The following is a 25,494-nucleotide window of genomic DNA, read 5'->3' as shown; positions in this document are numbered from 1 at the left end:
TTTAGTTGGATGTAAGTTTTATTCTATCTACAACAAAATTCTTTATCATCTCCCTGAACACAGAAAAGGACCTTACAGTAACTGCAAATTAATATTGTGAAAACTCCCTTTAGCTGGGTACTGTGCTTTAATTCCCTTAAATGTGAAAAGCAGAAATGGATTTATAGAGGTCTTGGTGATTACACCTAAGAGGTCTTTTATAAAAAGTTCCTTTCCCAGGTCTTTTAGGTCCTTAAGCTCCAGAGGAAACACAATAGGGTGCAACAGATTGTCGGTTGCTTTTACATGTCTTCTAAAAACAATACTTTCTTCCAGATATTTCCTAATAATTAATCTGTACTTCAGGAGTTTTTTACCATTAATATGTAGTTGCAACATGTTTTTTCCTCAGAAAGCCTAGATGAGATACAGAGGCCATCCAGTCTCCTGAAGAAAGGGCTTAATCTGAGAAATGCTCACTTTCTGAGGAAAAATCCAGTGGGTTATTTTTCCGAACCAGTCTGTTAACCAGTGTTGTCCACTTGGGAAAAAAAACATGGAAAGTCACCTATTATGTGTGACCCCTGTTTGAGTTTGCAAGGATTTTTGTGCCATCAGAAGTGCTGTTTTTCTGTACACAAGGGGCATGCCAAAGGCTTGCTTTTGTGAACATTTTACTGAAAGTATGTTTAAGACACAGTCACACTATTTGGTGTACTAGATTACTAACATTTATCATTCCTCTGCTGTCCCAAAACATGGTGTTGTTTTGCTCTAAATGGCTTAGAGAACAAAACTAATATTTTACCACGTATTTTTCAGAAAGTTACTAAAGTGGTCAAATATTATAAAAACATTTCTTCTTGTGTCAGCAATCTGATTAAAAGCAGTAGTACCAGTGTGGAGCTGCTGAGATTGATCAGTGAGTGATAAATTCTATCAAAATACATCAGTGAAGTCACTGCTAACCAGGAGAATCTTCATCCTAAAGAGGTACACTTCTTTTCTGGTTCCTCCTAGTGCTGCCTGCAGGCTACACCTGAATTATCTTTGTGGAGCCAAGTTAATATCTATTATTAAACTGCAGTTTTTATTGTCCATTGCACAAATGTCATACTATCTTGAATATTTTTTAAAATTTTAGCTGTTTTTACTGCTATATAAAGCTCAGATTTGTTTTTTCATACTCTTACCAGCAGGCCCTGGATTAAGCTATCTATTGCCTGCAAGTAGTCAAACTTTTCTTGCTTAATCCATGGAGGAAGCAAGACTTCTGCTATAGCTGGGTATCTCCTTTTCCAGTACACTTTGTTAAGATGCTTCTGATGAAAGTCCCACCTGTATGGGTTTTAACTGTATGGCTGCAAGGCAAAAGTCACATCCTCCTGCTTTTCTTTCTTTTTTGTTTTATTCATTTCCCTCTCACATGCCTCTTTGGGCTAACTAGGTAATAATCGTAGTATGGATACTTCTCATTTCACCCTGCAGCAGGAGAAACACACTTTAGAGAGAGTGATGTACTCAAGGCAGATTTTTCTTGCTATTAATACTTTAAGTTCCTGCCTTTGGCAGAAATTTGGAAAGTATCACGTTCTTGGTGGGGCTAGAGGAGACCAGATGGGGTTTCTTCAGCTTCAGAGTGATTGACACACCTGCTGTGTGAGCAATTACAACAGTGAGTTACCCTAGGGTTGAGCATCTAGACTACTAAACAAAAATGTTCTTAAAAAAGTCCTCTGCTTGTAGATAGAGGTTAGATCGGTCTATTTATCTGTTTTAAAAATCTGTATGCTGTAGTGAACATATATCACTCAGTTCCAGTTTTAAGCCTTCTTTGACCTGCTAACCATTGTGGCTTTCCATTGCAGATATCTATTTTGATTTCTACATATTCCATAAAATTATTATTATTAACTCACTGAGCTGCCACCTGCTTCTAATATATGCCCATTCAATAAGCTTTTTATTGAGGTGCAAGCAAGGCATCTGCAGGGTGATTTTAAAAGTGAAGGGTATCAAGGTGTCCCTGTTTCAACTGACTTAACATTTATTGCACTGATGTGCTGTTGTTATAAATGTGACTGTCATAGGAAGAATCCCCTTAAGACTAGAGGTGACTGTAGACCATGTGGAGTCACTAAATACATCTTTTATTTAATCTCTACTGGTTTCCTGATTACTGCTATCTGGAGCATAAGAAGTGACCCAACCTGTCTGACATTTTGCTTGTAAAGCCTCACAGATGAGATCAGGCGGCACATTTGTGCATCCACCACAAAAGGCGAAGAAAAGCTTGCATTAAATATTTTTTGGTCTATTGTGCAGACCCTGTACAGCCAATTGTACAGCCTTGGGCTTAATAACGGAATGGGATCATCTCCTGAATTTCAAAGGTGAAGCTGAGGTCTACACTTACTAACATCTAAGATGTTGAACAAAAGTGCTTTTCAAATTACCTGAAGTATTTTGAAAAACACTTTTCTGAACTGATCAGTCAAGGTGTGACTTAGTTCAAGTAAAAGTACTGCATTAGCACAGAAAGAACTTTTGCTATTTTATTTACTGAGGTAAAAGCAGAGGTGGACAAGAGCTGAGCAACTTTTTAAAATATTTGCATTCTCTTTTGTTATTTTTGTTGAAAAAAATTTTCATATATTTAGGGTATTTTTTTCTTTTCTATGCAAAGGTGTGAAGTTACGCTTTTCAGACTATGTGGCATATTACAGCATTGTTTTCCTTTGTGACTACTAAAATATTTGCTCCAAACTTAGAGGTAAATAAGTAATAAAAATGCAGCACATTAGCAGTTGTGTAGGTTTTCTTTTCATATATTTTCTCCTCCAGAAAAGGAATCAACTGCCAGATTGAAATTTTTTGTACTGCATGTGTTACCTAATGTAGAAAAAAAAGATTGGCTTCTTTCTGGGTAAATTTTTAATTCTTTAGGTGTTGCAGTTAGTTTATCCTGGACTGATGGTATTTATTTGTAGTTTCATTTAAAACCAAGGGGTTTTTCCTCTTTTATTAAGCAGACTTTGTACATGGAAGGGCTTCTGCAGGAATTAGCTTTATACATGTGATTAGTACAGTGGATAAGGAGCAATGTTCATGTTCAATGCAGAGATTTAATTCTTCTTACAAAAAGGATTCCAGGAATCCATAGTGAGTTTAAATGTACAAATTGGTATATTTGAAACACAAGTGCCAGAATAATTTTCAAATCCAGCAGCAAAATGGTAAAAGATCCTGCTGGTCACCATCCATGACAAAGTCACCGTCTATGACATGAAGGCAAATAGAGCTCAAGCTGAATAAGCATGAAGTACACATCACAACACACAGTTATCTATTTGCACAAGTGAGATGTTTATATTCAATATGTGTATATATGTTCATATATATTCAGTATATATTATACTGAATTTATTAGGATTTGTCAGAGATGGACAACAGCAGTAAACAGCACCTATTGTCATTTTTTATTAGAATCACATTTTCTCCAAACCATGGAATATGTCTAAAGAAAATTACCCAACTCTGGAGAGCCTTGTGTTAGAAGTAAGATTACAAAGTAACTATAATTAGACTAGATCACAAAATATCCTACCTAAAAAAAGGGAATATTTTCTAGTGTGCTTTTTAAACTAAAGTGAGGATATGAAGTGTGTGAATATTTAATTGTTCTGAAAGTACTTACAAATCTGATGTCTTCTGAATAGCATTCTGGCCTCTGAATTAAGTGTGAATTAAGCAGTAAAGGGGATAGATCTTGTATCTTACAGCTAAAAGGGATGAGGAAGGCTAAGAAGTTAACACCCTTAAAAATATATATATGACCAAGGGTATTTGCTATCTACTCAAACCATATCAATTTTCACTTGAACTTTGTTATTTTTGCAAGTCTTTGCTGTTCAGTTGATGGGTTCAAAGTTTATAAGGACCCATTGGCAAGTAACCTTGGATGTTAAATGAGGATAAAGTGAGAGTGGACTGGTCTTAGTAGTGTGTTTTAGAAAAGAATGACCACAAAAGGCATGGAAGAGTAGATAAAATAATGGATAGTTAGAAATTAATTTAATGATGTGTCTTCCTGTATCATAGAAAATTAGAAAGAGATACTATGCTATATATAAAATTTTCTCAAGTAAAAACCAGTTTGTCCTAAAATTACTAGAATCTTGGAATATTTACTAGCACTGGCCTGAGTATTTCCATTACCAGACATGCTCACATAAATACAACAGTAATGACCACATGCAAATACATATGATATCACTATTAATATTTTAGAATTGCACAGAATGGCCTTCAGTGGTTCACTTAAAAAAAAAAAATTACTGAAATTTTGCCCTTACCTTTTAGTGATTGTTGTTGGACTGTCTTTCAATCTGATGGCATTATTATTGCTGGCTGTTCCCAAAATTTGCAGTATATTTACTCTTCAGCTTTGTTTCCCTTTCATGCTTGCATTTTAGCTGACCAGACAAATAAGAACTACACATAGAATTGTTCAGGTATGTTTGAAATTGAGCAGAATGAGTCCATCCATCCACAAGTGGGAACTTTTGAGCCATGGCCTTTGGAGACACGTAATCATTAGTCAACAAATAGTCTTCTCACTGGTGATTGATGTACTGTGATCCTTCTCACTAATCCTTTCTGTGATTATTTTAAATTAATTGATGAGGGAGATTAGTAGGAGTGTTTATGGACCAAGGGAAAACCCAGCCTTAAGGGAATATATTTCTGCTGTTTTCTGTTACCCTTTCTTTTTTTCCTCTCTTTCATGTAATTACTACGTAGGAAGAAAATATTGACTCATTTCCTGGATTTGCCAGGTACACCTCACTGCTGTGGTTTTTTACACCTACACCTAAATGCAATCTCAAGAATGACAAATTCTGAACCTATTGTCTCAAGAAGCAGAGACATTTTCATGTCAGTGTGCTGCTGGATCCAGTTGAGGCACAATCAAACAAGAAAAAGGCAAATGACTTTGAAACTACTTGTGAGCCTTTCTTCCTGATCCAAGGCCTTTGACTGTAATCCTGTTGTCATTCAAGTAATCTTGGACACATAGCTGCCTTTTTGTAAAACTGGTACTCAATATAGTGAGCACATCAACTTTATGTATCATTAATGATACTTGATATAACATAAAATTAGAATTGTGTAGATTGACCATATTTGATCTTGACCGCAGCCTTTCATCAAAATTAAAGCTTTAAAGTTTTCTGAACTAATTTGAACGAGCAGAATTGCTTTATACTACATCAGCACTTTGCCACATGAGACTACATTATTTTTCATGTGATAGGAGAAACCCCAAAGACAAATTAATCTCTTTACAAAACTACCATTTCTTACATGAAATGGTTTTTCTCAGAGGGAATCTTCAGCTTACAAGATGTGTAATTTATCACAGAACATATAATGAGCCCATATAGTCTTTGAACACTATACACATTTGCTACAGTGGTTACAGCAGCTCTTTTACATCCTGTGAAGATTTCATGTAATTTCCTATACTTGTATCTCCTTTCTAATGTTTCTCATTTTGCAAGCTATAAATGGAATATTTTTGGAAAAAAATTAGCAGAAGATGTAATTTTGAAACGTAATGCCTGGGAAACAATGGCTGGTCAGGGAGAACAAGATATTTTTTAATATTAAGTTTCTCTGAAGAAGTAATTTTTATGTGTCGTAGTATCTCAGTCAGTGGCCTATTCTACTTAAAACTGAAGAGCATTTTCTGTTTAAGAAAAGCCTTTTCTCCTTTGAAGGACTCAGATTTTCTGTTTAGCTTCACATGATTGCATACTTGTTTTCATATTCCAAATTCAGAGTAATATTAACTAGATGTTCCCAGCAGCTAGTCTGTATTCTTCAAACCAACACAACAGGAACAAATTTTCTTAGAGCAGAATTTACCATCATTTTGGCCTTTGCCTGTGAGAAGAGTGCAGGCAATGGCTTCAACATTATGATATTCAACTTGTTTATGCCACCAAGAATCCCTTCAGAGAGAGGTAGATTTAAGCTTCTGTCTAAAAATAACTGGTTATTGAGTCTGGGCTTGAACCCAGTGTTCCCTGCAGAGAATGGGGGGTATATATGGGGTAACCATTGATACACAAGAGATGAAGGAAGGGAATTTAATGATATGGCTGACATGAGGTTGTTGAACTTCAGTCTAGGAGGAAGGAGGAGGGAAACAGGGAAATATGGTAGAAGCTTTCACTTCAAACCCCTTCATTTTGAATGGTTTGGGGTTTTATTGCTCAAAGTTATCTTTTAAGCTGTCCTGACAGCCCTCTGTGCAACTTTTCCCATCTAAGAGGATGCTGAATCATTAATTCTTCTGAACTGATTTTGCAAATTAATATATTATTAAATGTAGCCATATATAAAAATATAAAACTCTCATCTTATGTAGGGGACACAACGAGACTTCTGATTGGAAATATTTTGGCTGTTATACCTTTATTATTTACACAAAGACAGCTATACATACGAACTTGCAAGCACAGGCAGAAGGATGGATTTCTTCATGTTGCCATATGGAAAATTCAGAGTCACCTCAAAAGAAAATACTTTAAAGTCTAGCAATGCATGAAATTATGGCATTTTAACTCTTTCAGAGTAGATAGGAAAGCAGTCAAGCAAAACCTGAGATATCATATATTTTTCTGAAAAAATCAGAATTCTAAGTGGTATATCAAATAATGGGGAACTGACTTAGAAATTAGACTTTGCATCATCAGTAGGTCTGGCATTTCTGGCACACTGGTGTCCTCAGACCCAGAATCAAAACAATGACCATATAATGCATCCATCATCCAAATTTCTTGCTCTTTTTGTTGTGGGATAATATGTATGGCTCTGTTTCTGACAATCTTGATGCTTTTTCCTTCTTGGAATTCAAACTGTATTTGGAAAGAGAGGCCTGGCAATCAACTGAGACATGCGACAAATAGAAACACACTGAATTTTCTGGGAAAGCTGAGCTGGAATCAGTCTGATTCAGAGCCACTTCATATCAAATGGTACAAAAGGAACAAGTATGCTGCCAAAGGAAGAGATGTAAGGCCAGAAATGCTTGGATTCACTTTGCATACTGAACATTTGTCTTCTCCCTTCAAAGTAATGAATCAACATTATTTTCCTATACCTTCACATCTCATTGAGTTCCTGGGCAAAGTCTTATTTCCCCTGATTTAGGGTTGTGCAATAAGCTGGTTGACATGCACTGATACAGGTGATTACCCTCCTATTGTCACTGTCCTTCAGTATTTGCTTTAAGGCCGTGTTACGTTCAAGAGGAAGCCTATCTCTTTTTACAAGTATTAATCATCCCTTACTCAGAAGTCCCGGTGTGGGTGCAGGTGAGCTGTGCTCAGGAGGCATTGCCCTCAGCAAAGGTGTTGTCTCACAAATGTGTGCCAGTTGTGCCACTGCTAGGCCCAAAAGGAGAAATTAAAAATAAGGCTTAAAATATAGCCCTGCCTGGACTAAAGACACTTAGGCTTAATGTAGGGCTGAAATTAAGAAATGAGATATTCAATGAGGGATGAGGTCTCTCAACAACTAGGGTGGAAATAGAGTTGTGCTACCTGTACAAAATGCAGCTGGGGTCTGTCTCCTCCTGTGGAAGGACTGCTTGTCTCTTGGTTATGATGTTCTTGTGAACATCTTTGTTTCTGCTCTCAAGATAGTGCATTACATGACTGTAACTTGCAGACTAGTTTTCATTCAAGGATGGCTGTGGGAAGAATATTTGTATGTAGCCATGGCTCCTTGTAAGATACCCTTCATAAGGTATCTGAACTGCCCTCTGGAAGAGACTATCTGTCCCCATTCACCGTGTATTTAGTGAGCCAATTGCATTTTCACTTCTGACAAAGTGTTAGTACTTTTCAGCCAGCTTGCATATTTTACTGGGATATTGATGCTTTCATTCTATAGATATTTTCTCCTCACTTTGAAAGGAATGTATTTATTTTTGTTTATTATTACAGGTATGATAGCACTGATATTACATTTGAAATGTGTTCTCTTTGGTCTCAGCAATAAATAGACAATTTGGGACAGTGTAGTTTCTGCAGCAATATTCCGGTCATAGCAAAATTATAGTCCCGAAAGGTTATTTTTTATACAGTATGTGAGATCTAGCTAATCAGGACCAGCAGACATAAAATACATCCTCAGCAAGATGAGTGCTCAACTCTAAATGATCCTCAGAGCTTGACACCACCATGGTTACTCATGATGTGGTAGGAACTGAACGTGACAAGTTTGGCTGCAGTTCATGTCCTTTCAAAGTGTGAAGATTTTTGGGAGTTCCCTTCCAAAATATACACTGGCTGCAGGAATACCAGACAGTGGTCTGAAATGTGAACAGTGCAAATCAGGAATCCTGTTTTCCTCTGTGTACTTCAAGACTGAGTCTTTAAGGACCGAGCTCTAGCTCTGAAAGACATAAGCAGGCTTTTTTTTCCCTGTCCTTGAGTACCTGTCATGAGAACTGTAGGAATGTGATATTTCTGAGGCCTCTGTCCCATTCAAGTTTCTTGGTGCATTGATTCAAAAGTAGTTTTTCAGGGAAGGTAAATATGCTCAGCCCTTTGCACTGTACAATTTTCTTATGATTTTTTCAGTGCTCTGCAGTGAAATTTTTACAATTTTTTCAGTGCTCTGCACTGAAAAAATGCTGTTATGCTTTTAGTCTCCCTTTGCATCCATCCTTCCTCCTTAGAAAATGAGGGGGATGGGGGGTTTCTTGCATAATGAAGGATCAAGGGATCTTCATCCACATTCATAAACCCTATTCGAGATATTTTAGATGAAAATAAAAGGAAAAGTTTGTATATTTCTGTCCTGTAACATTCTTAAGAGGCTGCATTAACACTGCATATCAGAATGAGATTTCACAGTATGGTTTCTGGGTGAAAAATCGAGTTAAAAGCTTTTAATCAGACCACTGTCCTCAGTAACATGTGGGGAGTGTGCTCTGTGCCAGTGAAATGGTCTGAGTTGTGAACAGCCTTCTAAAATATAGAGCAGCAACCTCAGCAGCTCAGTCTTTAACATGTTCTTGGTGACTGACTTGCCCTGCATCACAGGAGTATTTCTTGGTGGTGAAGTGTGTCTAAGCCATTAGAGATCTCTGTTACCATTTTTGTTTGTTTTCTTCTTCTCTTTCAATCATTGTGGTGTGTGAATTTTTTAGTCACTTTAATTTCTAAATTAAAGAAATATAATTTTCTTTAATTAAAAAGGGAGAGTTACAGTGTCTGACCTTTTCCAGGAAAGTACTTTAATTATTTGTATATTATTTTGATGATTGCTTAGTCTCTACATATAGTTAGTTAATATATAAAATAGCAAAATAAAAAATCACATCTGTAGATGCTTTGTAGATTGTTCTCTAGAATGTCAAATGTAGTAAGAAATCTCATGAATCTTACAATCGTACAGTAATAGCATAAAATCTTACAAAAATGGGATCTCATGAATTCCTTTACTGTGCCCCCTTTCTTGTGGTCATTTATCAGTGCTAGACAAAATGCAACACAGAAATTATGTAAGTTACAGTCTTTGAAACACATAATAATAACTTCAGGACAATAAAGTAATGGGATATGAAAAGGTATGCAAACTCCTTATCTTGGATTAAAGACGTTGTAGGTAACAAATTATTTCCAGTTACTTTCATGATTCCTCCTCCATGTATTCAAACTCTTTTCCAATAAATATTTTCACTGCAAATGGCATGAGAAAGCACTAAAAGAAAAAGAATGGTAGCAGAACAGTAGTGTCACAAAGAGAAAGCAGAAAAATTTACCAATGGATCCATATCTTCTCTATCAGGAGTGGCAGGGAGTCTCTGACAAATGTGTGATGGCTATTCTTAGAGACTCACAGCAGATACAGCCCTGGCAAAATTAAATCAGGAGCTCTCTCTTCTATAAAACTGCAGACCTGTTTCTGTTTAAAAAGAGTGCAACCATCACAGCATATATGGATCTTCTGTTGGTGATGTTGCTCCTTGGCTTGTTTATGGAAGGGACTGAATTCGGGGGGTTGCCACCATATACAATGACAGCATAATTTTTCCTCTCTGCTCTTGATTTGTTGACTTGACACTGCACAATGTTCAAAATGTCTTCCTTGTATTATGGGACCAAGCCTGAAGCAGAGTTTTCAAAATTGTATTGAGGGAGGGCCAAATAGGGAATGAGACATCATGCTAGGGAGTAGGCAGAAAATGTGTCTGCTCTGTGACTTGAGATGGTAAAGATTTACAAAGTACTTTTCCAAGTTCTTGTTAAAGTTCTGCAGGATATGCTTGAGATTTCCTGATGTCACCCTGAAGAAAGCCCATACATTGCAATAGTTTTAACTCAAGGGCATCTGTGTCAGAGTCATTAAGCAGAAAAAATACTCTTACAAATAGAGACCACAGGATCAAGCAGCATAGCTAATATAACTATCTCTTCTGGGAATTGGAAAGAAAATACTCAAGTTTTAACACTGGATGGGTGTTGTAATTTCTGACAGCAGCAGAGCTCTGGAATTTGTATTAACTGTCAAAAGTTAAATGACTGTTCTGTTTTTACAGTTGGGATAAGGAAATCCTCATTGGGAATGAATGAGTCATAAAAAGAGCTAGGTTTATGCACAGTAATTAACTTCTTGTTGTCCTAGTGTATGATCTGTTAGCTACTGGCACTAGGCCATCATGATAGAGGACATCAAAGTACCTGGTCTGCCTATTTCTCCTTTTTAGGTGAAAAGAGCAGAAATTCTACATATCCTTAATATGCAAAGTTTAGATATTTTTTTTCATATTAGTTAAAAAAAAAAACTAATAAAAAATAGTGAAGAGAAGAAATAATTCACTAAGCAGTGAAGAGAACAGCAGAAGATCAGTGCCATATGTGTACAGCAATATATACAATGTATGCAGTGTATTTTGTAGATCCTAACCTGTAAGCTACTTCTGAAGTGTGTGATTATACTAAGTCTCCCTCTTTGTAGAAATTTCATTGGCCTCTGTGAAATATTTCTATGTGCAAGGAGGTAAAAAATCCTTGCTGGACAGCACTGATAAATTAATGTTTGCAAGGTAAAGACAGTAAAGAATTAGACTTCCTTATATTTACAGTTTGTTCCCTGTCCTTAGGGCTTGTTGAATTTATATGCAGTACAAATAATTTACTGAAGCTCAAGTCTATGAAAGATACTCCACCAAAAATATGTACAATGCCAAAGTTTTAGAAAGTGATCACATTTTCTGATTGGTTGTCTTTATTTGAGTTGCACTTTTGCTTTTAACCTATTAATTTAATGGATATATTTGGACTTGTTATAAGCAAAATTTCTTCCTGACTTACATTTAGCAGAACTGAGATGCTGTATTAGGAAAGGCAGAGAAAAGGAACATATGTGAAATAGGTATCTAAGTTTTAATTTAAGACAACAATATAAATATAAATTTTCTTATGAGTGAAATGTCCTGTTCATTGTTAGCAAATAAAAACAAAACACTTTATAACATTAAAATGGTGAGAATTTTGTGACTGATATAATTTTGCTGTCAAAGGACGACCTACAAAAGAAAAAATAGGATTAATTAATCTCGCATTTAAATTGTAAATATTTCTCTTAAGTTTTTGCATTATGCTTTTGTCAAGAGTAATAATATGTATGTGTGTGCTAAAACACTTTCTTATCCACACAGTGTATAGTTTCCTTATACTATGTTAAGAAGTTAAATAAATCACTTCATGATTTTTTAAAGCAAAGTCTCATCACTGTACTTTGATTTGTACCTGTGGCCTGTCAAAACATGCTGGGAAGAGGCAGGTGAGAAAGGCCTGAAAGCATCCACTGGGCTCGAAGGGTGTCCCTGCAGCATCATGGGCTGACATGTGACCCATAGGAGCAGCAACCATGGAAGTGTCCATTAGCTAATCCCGTGACATCAAATATATGTAGGAAATGTCTTTTTAACTTTTTAAAACTTTTTTAACTTGGCATTTTTAGACACCAGAATGTGGTGAAAACCCAAGTCTTGAGTAATAAAAAAAAAAGATACTTTATGAGAAAATTGGACAGTTATGGGAAAACCAGTCAGTCCCTTAAAAATCAATATTTTGGCAAAATATAAAAATAGAAAAAAAAATTAGTCAGGCTCTTTAGCCTCTGGGTTGATACAAGATATACAGATTTTTTTTTTCCTATATATATATAGGAAATTTTTGGTTCTTTCAGCTCTTGATATTGATAATGCCATGTATGAAAATAACTTTGCTATGGTTATATTAAATGAGCCACACTACAGGCGTGAAATTTTTGGAGTAGGTGGTATTCTTTTCTAGATGACAGTTTCTGTTTTGTCTTACTCCTTAATGACTGTACTGTTTTTACAGTGTGTTCTCTTTTCCAATTAACATAGAAATAAAATATTGGTAATTGGAATGAACAGAGAATTATCTTCTTTGTAAGTATTCTCTGTATTTATATTTCCCAGAGGAAATGTTTTCAAAAGTTATCATAGTAATTTTCTGTATATCTTGGTATATTGGTACTCTAAGTTTGGAGCACATGTAAGAAATTATGATGTCACCAAATGCCAAGTCCATCACCAACACGGGGAACCCTTATATGAGAATTACTTTCTGGAGTCATCACAGAAAAAACACAGGTTGATTACTTCCCTTCACTTCCAGGATATGATGAATCTCACTGAAGCTACTGTTGTAAAACAACATTAATAATATCTCCTTTATGTTTAAACTTACACATGCTTTAATCTGTGTGTCATGCAGTACTCTTCTCAAAAAGAAATGCATGTAGGTTTGGGGTTTACTTGTGACTTCATTGTGTAGTGCTATATATCCTGCCTAAGAGCATTAATAACGTGATGACAATAAAGTTATCCTGTGACTGTTCTCTTTGATTAAAACTATGTATTTATTGCTTGAGAATAGTTGGTGTCCATCCCAGGCTATACTAAGACTTAAGAAATAGAAACTAGTCATTGCAGCACCCAGAGCAAATTTCTTGTGTTATTGAGACTATAATCTCCTACTAGGGAGTTGCTCATTTGGTTTGCAGAACATTCATGTACTTTACTAAATTATAGGCAACAACTTTTTTTGGTTTTTTTAATACAAGTAACCTGCAAGCAGAATAGGCGCTATCTTGTCATGTTGTTACGTCTTCTTGCTGACTTACATGGTAGACTGTTATTGTGTAAAATGCAAAAGAAGGGAAAGTATTAGACCTTGAGATAACAATATTAATGTGGACTACCAAATTCAACATTTGCTTTGAAGTTTATCTTTGCAGAGAGCAGGCCTGCTTAAGTTACCCCACTTGTTGGAGGAGTATGTGCAAGTGTAAATATTGCATAAATGAAATGTCATACCCTGCTCAGGCTTGTATTTTACTCATAGTTAGTATTTCAGCTCTAGAATTTAATATTAGCTTTTCTCGATTTTTTTTTCCCCCCAAGAAAGCATAGCTCATAAGTCAATGCAAAATTAAGAGATTGCTTAAATTCAATTGTTTCAAAGTGGTCCTTTCCACTGAACCCTGTCAGAATTTGTTGTTGTACAAAGCTAGGTTTTGTGACCAGACAGAAAAATTTTCAATATTATTCTGGAGCATGCTCTTGTCAAGTAAATGTACTAGTAGTATACCTTATCATCATAGAGATTCCTATTGCTAAATGCTACCTAATCTGCTGAAGGAAATCTATGGATCTGTACATTGATCTAAATTGAGGGTCTTTCTTTTGGCAGGGCTGTGTTTAACAGGAAGTGGTTACCTCTAAATGCATTGTATTCATATGATAATCCAGACTCTTGCACAACCATAGTATTTTCTGCTCCTTGGAATGTAACTCTTCAAAAGATTCAATTTAAGAGGTTACCCTAACTCCTCCCAATCAACAGTAATTAATTTTAGAACTCTCAGGAATCAACAGAGGTGCGAGTGCCAGTTAAAAGCAGGGATATGATGGTTGTCCAGGGTTTTTCATGGGAAAGCCTCATGGATGTTTTTGCCTTCACATGGAACAGCCCCAAGCCTCCTTTGCTAAGGAACTCACGGGAGTGGATTCTTGGTTATACTAAGTAAGATGCATCGCAGCACTGATAGTTTATTTATCTCACCCTGAATCCCAAATTTCCTGGAGATAGAAGGATGAGAAAGTTTCCTGATATTGATGGACAATAATAAGAACTTTGAAAGTCAGTAAGAACTAATCATCAAGTGACTTATTTGATGTTATTTTTCATTAAATAGTCAACTTATAGGGCTTGAATACAATTGTCAATTAAATTGAAAGCTACTATATAACTCCTTTTAGCAGATGAGGAATAGTCAAACTTAAGTGTTCAATGAGATTCAACTTTGAATTAGGTTCCATAAAGTGAGATGGAGTTATCTCACATTGTCATTCCAAAGCATGAGAAAGGAATTTGTCTACTGTTTCTGGTTTACATCCATCTGCCTTATTCATACATTTAGCGGGAGAAGCAGGAGGTGATACCTAACAGGAATCACACAGATTCAGGCTAAAAGCAGCTTTTCCAACAGCAAAGGAGACAAAGGGGATTCAATTACTTTCCCTGTCCTCCTTCTCTTTGAGTGCAATTTCACCAGTTCATGCAGCAGGGCTATGCTGCAGTCGTCACACATGGTGATAACTTCAGCAGACTGATACATGCTCAGACAAAGAGTTTGCTTTGTAGCCTCTTGGCTTTTGACATACAGCCAGTTGCAATCTATCCTTTAATAAGGTCCAGGTTTGTTCTGATCTTGAACCAAGCTATAGATGGATGTAAACAGTGACTTTTCCTCTTGATTAAGGTAATCTCTTCAGATTGTTCATGTCAGTTTTTTGGAAACTTGGAAAGTGGTTGTACTATTATTGAGACTATAAGGTTATAAATCATCAGGATTTTGTGTAATGACTTGTAATACCATTTTTCTCATCCTTTCTTTTAAGATAGTAGTGGTCAAGCTTGGGGCTACATTGTACCAATGAAGACCAGGAAAAATTCTACATTTTTTCTGAATATGTTTTATATGTTGATTTTCTGGAAACTCATTTTTTTCAAGTTGTCTTTGGGCTCCTACCTGAAACCTTGAAGTAGGTGTTATCTAATACACTACCTACAGTCAACAGTGAGGGATACAAACTTCTAGGGGATGACTTAGGCTTCAAGATCACAAAATCTGAATTTTTAGTCATTTTGACAGTGTCACTTCTTCCCTGCTCTGCCACTCACACATCTCCTAAAACTTTGTTCTTCTCCACGTCAGACAAACTCGTACTTTGAGATTGCTCCTTGCACCAGTCCTTGATGTTCCCCTCCCTTTCCCCTAGGAGAAAATCTGCCTTGTCTCTGACTCACTGCTATGTTTAGCCCCCTCCTGTTGTTGAGTGTTTGTCCCGTAGAGCCAAGATTGTTTCCTCACCCCACCCCTTGTTTTGTGTCTGGACCAAATCTATTCCTCATACCCTACCTCTCTCTCGCTGAGACTTTTTATACCTCTTTAAAGATTACCCATCATGAAAAGCCATAATTAACATAAATGATAAAATATGCATTAGTAGGAGACAAAACTCTTAAGTGCTGTTTCATACTGGCTGTATCTCAGTTTTCAGGTTTCTCCTGCAAGTCCAAGCAAGCAACTCAGTAAGCTCAAAGTATTTAATACTGTGTATGTTGTTCTTTGCTTTGGTTTGCATTATTTGACAATCATTTTTCAGGTTCATTTTAAGAAACTTTCAGTAGTGCCAAGTTCTCTTGAAAACTCAGTACACTCCACTGAAGTATTTTTGGGTATGTGTCTGTGCATGTGTGAATATATACATAAAAATATTATATATCTACTCCTGTACACGTATTTACCTTTCCATTACGTTAAGGCGCTTTGTATTTCCTTATCTAAGGTAACTGGCGCAGATATTCAGGATAAATTGAGCAGTTAATAAAACATGTTTTTTCAGAGTGATTGCTGATATATGTCAAACACAGTTTCTGTGGTTACTAATATTTTTTAATTAGTAGCTATTACTTAGTGAGGATATCTGGTGAGAAATGGCCAGAACTGACCAATATTTATCATGATTGTTAAGATGAACACCAAATGAGCCATATGACCTCACTGAAGTTCCACACTTCTCATCTGTGGGAGCTGCATAGATCTTTGCAATGTGAATATGACTGGATGATATAAGGGAAAGAAGACCCCTATATACTGCATTGTGTGTACCATTGTTCTCTTTTCCCAGCTAACCTGTGTGTTGCTTTTTCTTCTACAAAGCTTGTGATCAGGTGCTGTGCCAACACTGTTGGTTTCACAAAGAAAGTTGATTGAAACAGTTGTGCACTGCTGAGTGCACACAGTTGTGTGTTCTCTAAAGGCAGAATACATGCGTGCCCTAAGGGCAGTCTCTGCAGCCACCTGGGGGAGGTATTTGTGCCAAAAGAGGTCAATCTTCATTTCTATCTCTGCCTGTAGGAATATCTTTATGTGAAATCACGGTCCTCTTGAGACAGTATCCAGTTGGTGTTCAGCAGTGTGGTGCTTTGTTGAAATGATGAGCACACAAAGTGTGTTCATAAGTGATCATAAGAATAGCTATATTACAGAAATGAAGTGTGTTTCTGTGCAAGTCCCGTGGCTGTGTACTACCATGATCCCAGGCTGATAGGTGCCTGAATGGGCCTGAATGGGCCCTGGTTCAGCTGTGGAGCAGTTCTCCTACAGCCCCTGCTTGCCATGGTCGTGCCAGGCCTCCTAGGAGGGAAGTGGCTCAGGACCCATCTTGCAGCTGGGCTTCCTGCACTCCAGCGTGAGGGAAGTGTTTGCAAGTGCAGGGGTCTCTTCAGAAACTCCTGCAACTCAGAAATGCCACTGGCATTTTTGGTGGTTTCCCTGGAGTGCTGTCCTGCCACAAGATCAGTTTTGGTGGTTCCAGTGGATCCTGGGGTTTAGCTTACTCCATGCCACTTGTCTTCTTTCTAGCCATCTGTCTTTTATTGAGAGACCTTTCCCCATGAGTGACTTTGGGATATCTGTATTTGGTCACACTGATCTACAGATTTGCTGTAGTAATGGCTACATCTCATATCAATGCGAAATATTTGTTCCTTGTTTTAGCTGAAAGAATGAAGTTGCTTTTTGGTCTCTGTTTTTGTTTATAAATTTAATCACAGTGAAGTCATTCGTGGCTCAAGACTGATTTGAGAGTCAGGAGTCTCAGGCATTTTTCCACATTTGTGACACTGATTTTCAGTAAGACCTCAGACAAGCCACCTGAGTTTTCTGTTTCAACTGCTCCCATTGTAAAATGGGAACCATAATCTATTGTCTTGCTAAGTGCTTTGAAACCTGTGGGTGTTGTGGGTATGGTTGCACAATACTAATTATTTCGTATTAACTTATTTTGTGGATAATTTATTATCCACAAAACTATTTATGGAGTCAGGCTGCATATGTCAAATATTTCTTAAATGTACTGTTTCTGAAATAAATGTGTTATACTACCAGGAAAAGATGCAAACTGGAATACAGCCTTCATTACAGGAATTTTTTTTCTTTTTTGTTTCCCTCCAGATAACATTTCCCACTCATTATTTGGGTAAAATTTTCAATACTAAGGAGCAAGCAGCTTTGTTCCCTTCTAAAAGGCACAGTTTGGTATCTGCTGACAGTGGATTATAGGGCTTTGGGAATCTTTGCACTGTGGGTAGGGTCAGGAAGGACAAAGTAATATCTTTCTCTATGCAAAGTTTGGGCTTCAGTGAGATTTCTGGCTTGCTAGGAATCTCTAAGATGTCCTATGGTCTTAAGATTTTGTGGTACCGTGACAATACTGTATGTTACTGTACAGCTTCTGGTACATCACTCAAGGTTCTTGATAGGATGCAAATCTAGGTTTGCAAGAAAGTCCTCAAACTGGCAAAAGAGAACTGCCCTCCTTGTTTCCTTCCCTTTTATAACTCATTAATTCTGCCACAAACTTTTTACAGAGGCAAGGCCCTTTGCATAGTATCACTTATCTTCAAGAAAAGACTCTGTTGAATCAACATCATCCTTTTTGTTTTCTGTCTCCTCCTTTCATGTTCCTTGGTCAAGTATTGGCTTACTTAATCCAGTATGAGTTAAGTGGATTCAGTTGAAACTCAGCTCCTTTTGTATATCGCCTTGCAATCTAAGGAAGAGGCTTGTTTTAAAAGAATCAGTCTATTAATTTTGCATTCATGAGCAGTCTTACCTGCAGGCACAAAGTAAAACTTGCTTTCTTCCCATGGTTATTCTCAGGTTCATAATATTTATGTGCTATATTTCTATGCTACCTGATAACAATTGCCAGTGTAAATTAAAGTAGCCGTGAAATAGTGAAATTAACATCCACTACCTTTGTCCCCAAGGGACCACCCCAGAAGTGAGACTAGTTGGATCTTGTGAGTGTCTCAAAGCACATTCACTTTCACTGGCCCTGCCCCTTACACAAAAGCTCAGGAGGGACTGTTTCAAAATTTCCTTATACCAAAGGCATAATTTGATGGGTAGCTGAGGTAGGTTTTGAAATGTGTAATACCACTGTAGCCGGTGCAAAGCATGTGGAACAGACCCAAAATTAGCCCACAGACTTTAATTGCATGATGACTCAGGTAATACTCCTTGCAGATGAGGGTTTTCTCCTCCTCCTCCCTCCATCTGCTTAAAAAAAATATTGTGCTCCATATTTTTATTTATTTACCAAACCCTAATTGCTTGCATTGGGCCATTTCAGGCTCCACTTTATCTGATTTAGATTTTTATTTAATTATTTCTGTTTTTCTAGGCAGGTCTAAACAGCATGTTGGTGCTGAGTTAGGGTAGACATGTAATAGTGAAATTGAAAGACTTGTGTCTGGCTTCTTTTTTAGAAGATTTCTAACCTTCACCTTCACAAAAGAAGTAGTTTTTATCCTTTAATAGACTAATCACTTCATCTCATATTATTTTCTAATTGGAAGATTAGGAGTACACTTTGCAAATGAACTAAGTAGCACTTAACTTCTCCCAAAAAGAAACATATGGATTGTTTTTACAAATAAACATTGAAAAGTAATAATGATTTATACCATTAGAGATGTTTTCATAGGACTGGAATGCTCCATCAGGTTTGACAACTTGCACACAAAAGCTTTTTAAATTTAAAGAAATTCAGTTTAGTTTTACTTACAATCTAGACTTTTCTCCAAATTAAATAATCTTGTTTTCAAGCTTTTAAACCAAATGTTCTGGAAAGCTTGGTGAAAACTACGTGAATAGGCATTATTTTCCTGGCAAATATTTGCCTTTAATGAATTTTCATTTTATGATGAAACAGAAGTATTTTGAAAAATTCCTAGCTTGATGCTTTCTTGCTCAACCTGCTCCACAATTACATGTAACAGGTGTGTTTTTGAAACCATCCTTTAAAAATTTGAAACTCCAAATTCTCCTTTGTGTGGTTAATAGGCACCAAGCTATTGTATCCATATTATGACACCTCTGCACTGGAGATATCATCTCATCCCATAACATCTTATAAGTCTGACACCTTTTATACTTGGGCTGTTTCTATGGGTGTCCCCCTCTTTTTTAAATGCTAGTTTTCCTATCTGAACTTCAACAGGTTTATGGTTTTCGCAAAGCTGGTTTTCCTCATGTGTCTGGTCTATCTAACAAAATAAAGAAAAGCCATAGATTTTCCAATATCACGTGGAAGGATTTTAGTAAAATAAAATGTACTTTTCCATGTCCACATGCTGCAATGCATGTAAAATTCTTGTCTTAAACACCCTTCTGCAAGACTCTCAGCCTCCCTTGGTGACACAGTGACTAAGCTCATTTGAGGATTTATTGTTAGATGTTGCATGCCAGGGATTTTCATGGATATGAGTCACCAGGAAATCTTGTAGTAACTGGGTCTGTGATTTGTCAATAATCACATATAATAATCTACTCAATAATCACAGACAATAATCTACTCAATAATGAGTAGATGGCCTGGGACTAAAGAAGTCTTGAAGCTCATCCAGCATTTTGGATTTAGATTTCAAACTATTATTCATGCTCACATTCCCATCTTGGACAAACTTATTTACCTATTACAAATAATCACAGCTGAGAAGGTGTTGTTTCTTCTTTTTATGTAATTTCTGTCTTCAAAGAACACCAGCAATTGCACTGGAGCACTTAACGCGTTATGTGTTGGCAGCCAGTAACAGTCCTACCTGTTGGATATCCATGGTAGAAAGGGGATGAGTTGGTTAAATCTCTGCCATTGAAAAGCAAATCACATCAAGGACATTTGTGTCTCTTGGCAGCATTGAACTACCAAGATGTACTGGGGTGCCATAAGAGAATAGTTGCATTTTGTAATTATTACCAGATGATAAATTGTCTACACCTGGTGAGCTAACACAATCCTTCTTCTCCAAAACTACTGACCTATGAACAGCACAATAGCCATTGTGTAAGAAGGCAAACTGGAAGTTCATCAGCCCCAGTGCCCTGCCAACTCAGCCAGGTCAACTGGAACACTGGGGTCTCCAACCACCAGGGACCACCAGACTGACCCTGAGGACAGAAGAATGCGTGTGTAAAGGGGAGGGAAAATATGTTAATGATTTCAGGGAAATTGTTATCATATATATGTTTGGTTTGGGACAACTGACGAATATGTATGTAGAATAATTATAAACAGCAACTTTCCTGTACTCAGCATGCATGGATTTGAGAGGAGCTATTCACCCATGCATCTGGCCAAATATAGAATACTTCCTTCTTAATACTACATCGGTGTTAAGGAGGTTTTTTCTTAATTTTACCAGATTTTTTTTTTCATACACAATGAGCAGGTTATATGAGAGCCTTAGGCATGAAACAAGAAACCTAGGATAACAGATGCAATCTTATAGAAAGCCCCACTATCTACTAAATGTTGCTTGCTAATGCACGTTGATGGGGTGTTTTAAGGGACACCTGAGGCCCATTTCTGTCTTGCTAGGCTTTTTACAAATAGAATTGTATGACTGTCCTGTCTGAAAACAAGGAGTATCCAAAATATTTGCTGCAAAAGAGATTCAGCTGCAAGTAAGAAAGATTATTTGTGTGTTGCTATGGTACTCTCAGTCATTTGAGAAAAGACTGGAAATAAGTACGTTTTTCAGATCTTCGACTCCATACAGTGATTTTGAAGCAGTGTGTGAGTGGCCTAAGTGCTCGTAGTGGCCTCCAGACTTCTTAAGTCCATCTGTCACATACCAGACAGACACAAGGAAAGCAGTCCTTGCTTGGGTTTGGGTCTGCACTGACAGGTTTGTTGCCTGCATACACAGCTGATCTGAGCCTGAGAGTGGCCTTGCCACTTTGTCTCTTGAAGAGACAAACCACAGATATTCACCAAGTCCAAATCAGGATTTGTGCTGCTTCTTCACACCTGGTGAGCTTGGTACTTACAGCTCAGAAAGAATAGGTTACATGCTCTTAGTAACAGAAAGAATCCCTGATGCTGTCACACTATGAAACATCTACCACCATCTTTGTGCACTGGCTTGTCTCTTCACATGAGATGTGGCTTCAGGTATGTGGAAACATCTCCAGAATGATGGATATGTGCCATGGTGTTCTTTGGATTGAGCCATGTGCCTTTTGGAGTGGAATCTATCCCAGCCGTGGCTTTGTGTCCATATATATCACTATATATGTCACATGTATTCCTTTTTAAACAACAGATTATTAGAGAGGCAATTTGCTCTTCAGCTAAGTTAAAAATCTCCAAAAGTAATTTCCTACAACTAATATGCTTCTGAAAATTCCAGCATGTGCAAAATGTCCTTCTTATCTTCTTCTCCAAATGGCTGCTAATCAAATGAGGGGAATAAAAATTAATATAAAGCATATTTGGACTCACCTCCCTGTCATCATTTAGTCATGGCTAGCCCTTATGAAAAAAGGAAAAATACCCCGATCAACCAACAAAAACAACAAAATGGGCACAAGTAATACAAATGAGGAAATTGGACATTTTCCTTAATTTTATGGAAAATTAAAAGAAGAGAACAAATGCAACAGACGTTGAGTATTCTCTGCCACTGGAATGACATAATTTTTGTCATCTCAACAATAAAAACTTTTTAAGGGAGAAAATGAAATCATCATGGTACTAATGACTGAAGGTCATAAGAGAGAAAATTCATAAATAGGTGAAATAATTATCTCAATGCAGACTTCCTGCTGCCAATATCTTGCACCTCTATAGGAAAATAGATATGGTATACAGATTAAGAGACAGTACAAGTTGGTAAGTTAGCTTTAGAATAAGCAGCAGAAAAGCTGTGGTTTACTATCTTTTGTAGAAATAGGTGGAAGGCTCTGTTGATTTTCCTATGGAAACCTCAGTTGATTCTTACATTGCAGACTTTGTAGAATGGAATCTTAACCCATGGGATATATTAAAAAAGGGAGGGCGGAGAAGATGTGCAAGGATTTATTGATAAAGCATAAATAAAATTCAGCCGTTCTGCTAAGGGCATCTCTAAGGGCATCTGTAAGGTGTCCTATCACTGTGCTTTGGCATCAGTTCCTGGAGCACCTCTTAGCCCTGGTGCACTGCACTGAAGTTTGCTCAATACAGAAGGGAGCCCTTTCAAAATCAAGGGCCTTTCAAAATCCACCTACACACAACCATGATGAGGAATATAAACACAGTCTTAGCCGTAATTGAAACTTGTTAGAGGTTAGAGCAAACCTCATTACTGAAAAGGGACCTGTGACACCTAGCTGATATGAGGGGTACCTGAGGAATGGATGGGCTGCTCAGAGTAGCAGCAGGGACCATGGGAGGCTCTTCTCAAGTTATGTGCTAAGATTTAAACACAGGAAGATATCCCCCAGTAATGCTCTGTATGTTTGAATGGAAAGGTCTGTGTTGGGCAGCCCTGCTCTGATGGACTGCCTTACTTTCAATTTTGGGAACCAAGGAATTGGTATTCCCCAGTCACATCCCTTAGCGATCTCCTCCTCTGATTGATGGCTCTCCTGGGGCCTCTGTGTGTGAAGGTGGATGCATTATATAATAAATTATATTATTTGCATGCAGTTAAGTCTGAGTTTCTGCATATTCAGACTGAAGACCTGCAGTTGGAGATGATGAATGGAAGGTCTTATTTCATATCTTAACAGATGATTCTACTGGACCTATAATCAAGCTAATAGGCTACTGATGAGAATGTCAGATACATCAATAGACCTTGAGCTTAGCTGTAGGTTGAAGTAGGGGAGAGCAAGCATCTGCTTGATCTAAGAAAGATCTAAATTAGAACTGAAAGAAAATAATTTTTTCATTAATAAAAAGTGAAGTGAACTATGCCTTAGGGCAGGATCATATTCAGGAGGTGGTACTGTCCATAAGGAGTCCAGGAAAGGAATCATGACTGTCCAGTGTCTTCAGAAGCAAAAAATCCACAGCAGCCTTACCATCCTGCACTACTGCATGGTGCCACAGATTCTCAGAATGTCCTGGGATGAGAGGGACCTACAATGATCATCAAAACCAACTTTTAAGCAAAGGGCCTAACAGGGATAGAATCCGCAACGTCGTCTTACTGATGCCCTACTCTAACCAACTGAGCCAGTCTCAGCTGCTCTTCAACATGATCCAGTCTCCAGCTATGCTGGAAGGGAAAAGTGCCCCAGAAACTGCTTTTAGCTTGTTTCCATCATGACTGCTTTCTTGCATTAACTGTGCATGCTTTTTTGGAGCACTAAAACATTTGCACTGTCTTTTGGCCTGTCCTGTTGAAATTATTTTTCCCTCTGCAAAGCTCTGGAAAAAGCTCTTCTTCTTCCATGTTATTGTCGAGAAGGTTCATGACCTCCTCTTGAATGTCTGATTTTCCTCAAGTGTTATTTTATTCTCTGCACAGTAAGTACTTCTTGTATTCTTCCTCATTAGAGTCATCTATTGCAAGATATTTTGGAAACTGTGACAGTTTGTGTTATGTTTCTCTGTGATTGCTGTCTGTTCTAATAATACATTTCTTGATAAGCACATGCTGCTGCTCAGCATTTTCTCACTGCCTTTCCCTTAAAATCTATTACCAGAAGATCACATTCTCAGCAGGCCAGAATAGATTAAAATAGATTAAAATTTTCTTTTTGTACAATTGTTAATGTACTAATTACAATTCAGTACCTTTAATATTTCTTTCTGGTTTTGTAATGCTTCTTAGAGGGACTTACTGATTGAAAAAAAAAATAATAATATGGTGATTGCAACTATCAGTTGCTTTTGGTACCTTAAGACTTCATTGGATGTTACAAATTCACAGAATTGCCACTTCTCAGCTGGGAATCTGATATTTGTAAAGGACTCAAACATGCTACCAATCTGAGAGTAACATTTAAACATACACAGGCTGAAGTGAGTCGGTAAAACAGCCCAGTTCTATGCACTTTTGATTTTAGAGGAAAATACACCATTGGGATGATGCAGCTCTGGTTTTTCTCTTTACTTTGAATTAATTAAATAACTTGCAAAAAAAAGACTATTTCCTTCCGTGATTTTTTTAACCTCTGCCTCTAACACATACTAGAAAGATGTTAAAATACTAAGTAATTTTCATATTTCAAGTCAGTTACAGCAATTTTATATAGACTACAGAAGATAAAGATATAATAAATACATATTATTGTATACAAAATGGGGCAAGTTTCTTACTTCTTTTGCATAGAAGTGTCAGAGTCATCATCAATTAAACTTCATTTACAGAGCACTTGGAGAGCAAGACAGCTGGATTTGCCCAGACTTACCTTTCTGTTGCATTTGTGAAAATTGGAAGTTCCTCAGCTTTGATTTGTATTTTGTATTACTTGTCAGTTTGTGAAGAAACATCTGTCTTATCTGTGTATTGCAGAAAGTCTGCACTTCAGCTGCTCATCCTGTATATAGTAAAAGATCACATAAACATTTTCAATTGGAGCACTTTTCGTTTTAAAAAATAAAACTCTATCATTCCAGTAACTCTGCATTTTTTTCCCTTTACTTATGGAGATCAAAAATTACTGTCTGCTGCTAAAATTTAAACTTTCTTTTCTTTGTGTTCAATAGTCTTTAATTTTTAGCAAGGAATTATTGAATTATTTACAGAAGTTTTCTACCAAAAGCTCCTGAACTTTGCTATTTTATGTGGCTTATATTTTATCCCTACCTCCTGTTCCACAAAAAGATTCCAGATGAATTTATTTTCCAGCACGTAATTACTACCAGAGATCAGATGTTTGGCTGATTCATAGACAAACTTAGAGCCTTATTCACAGCTGTGGTTTTTCAAGTAGGAACTAGCTTCCTGATTTCACCTTCTTCCCTCTTGTGATCTGATTCTCTTTATGAGTAAGGGCTTGATCCCTCTTCATTCTTATATGACTGCAAGATTTTTCACTGTAGGT

General features: G+C 37.0%; 1 long non-coding RNA gene across 3 annotated transcripts in view; it reads left to right on the top strand.

Moving 5' to 3' along the window:
- Window positions 1–23,408: 23,408 nt before the first annotated feature.
- Window positions 23,409–25,494, top strand: part of LOC115491088 (uncharacterized) — a 36,356-nt gene continuing 34,270 nt past the window's right edge. Inside the window, exon 1 of one of the 3 annotated variants that reach the window (XR_012052848.1) lies at window positions 23,409–25,492. This is a non-coding gene — a long non-coding RNA (uncharacterized lncRNA). The remainder of the gene's footprint in view (window positions 25,493–25,494) is intronic. The other 2 variants (XR_012052850.1, XR_005978163.2) reach the window with 2 other exon arrangements.

Source organism: Taeniopygia guttata, chromosome Z (genome assembly GCF_048771995.1).
Source record: "Taeniopygia guttata chromosome Z, bTaeGut7.mat, whole genome shotgun sequence".
NCBI lineage: Eukaryota > Metazoa > Chordata > Aves > Passeriformes > Estrildidae > Taeniopygia > Taeniopygia guttata.
This window is presented reverse-complemented; position numbering and strand designations above follow the sequence as displayed.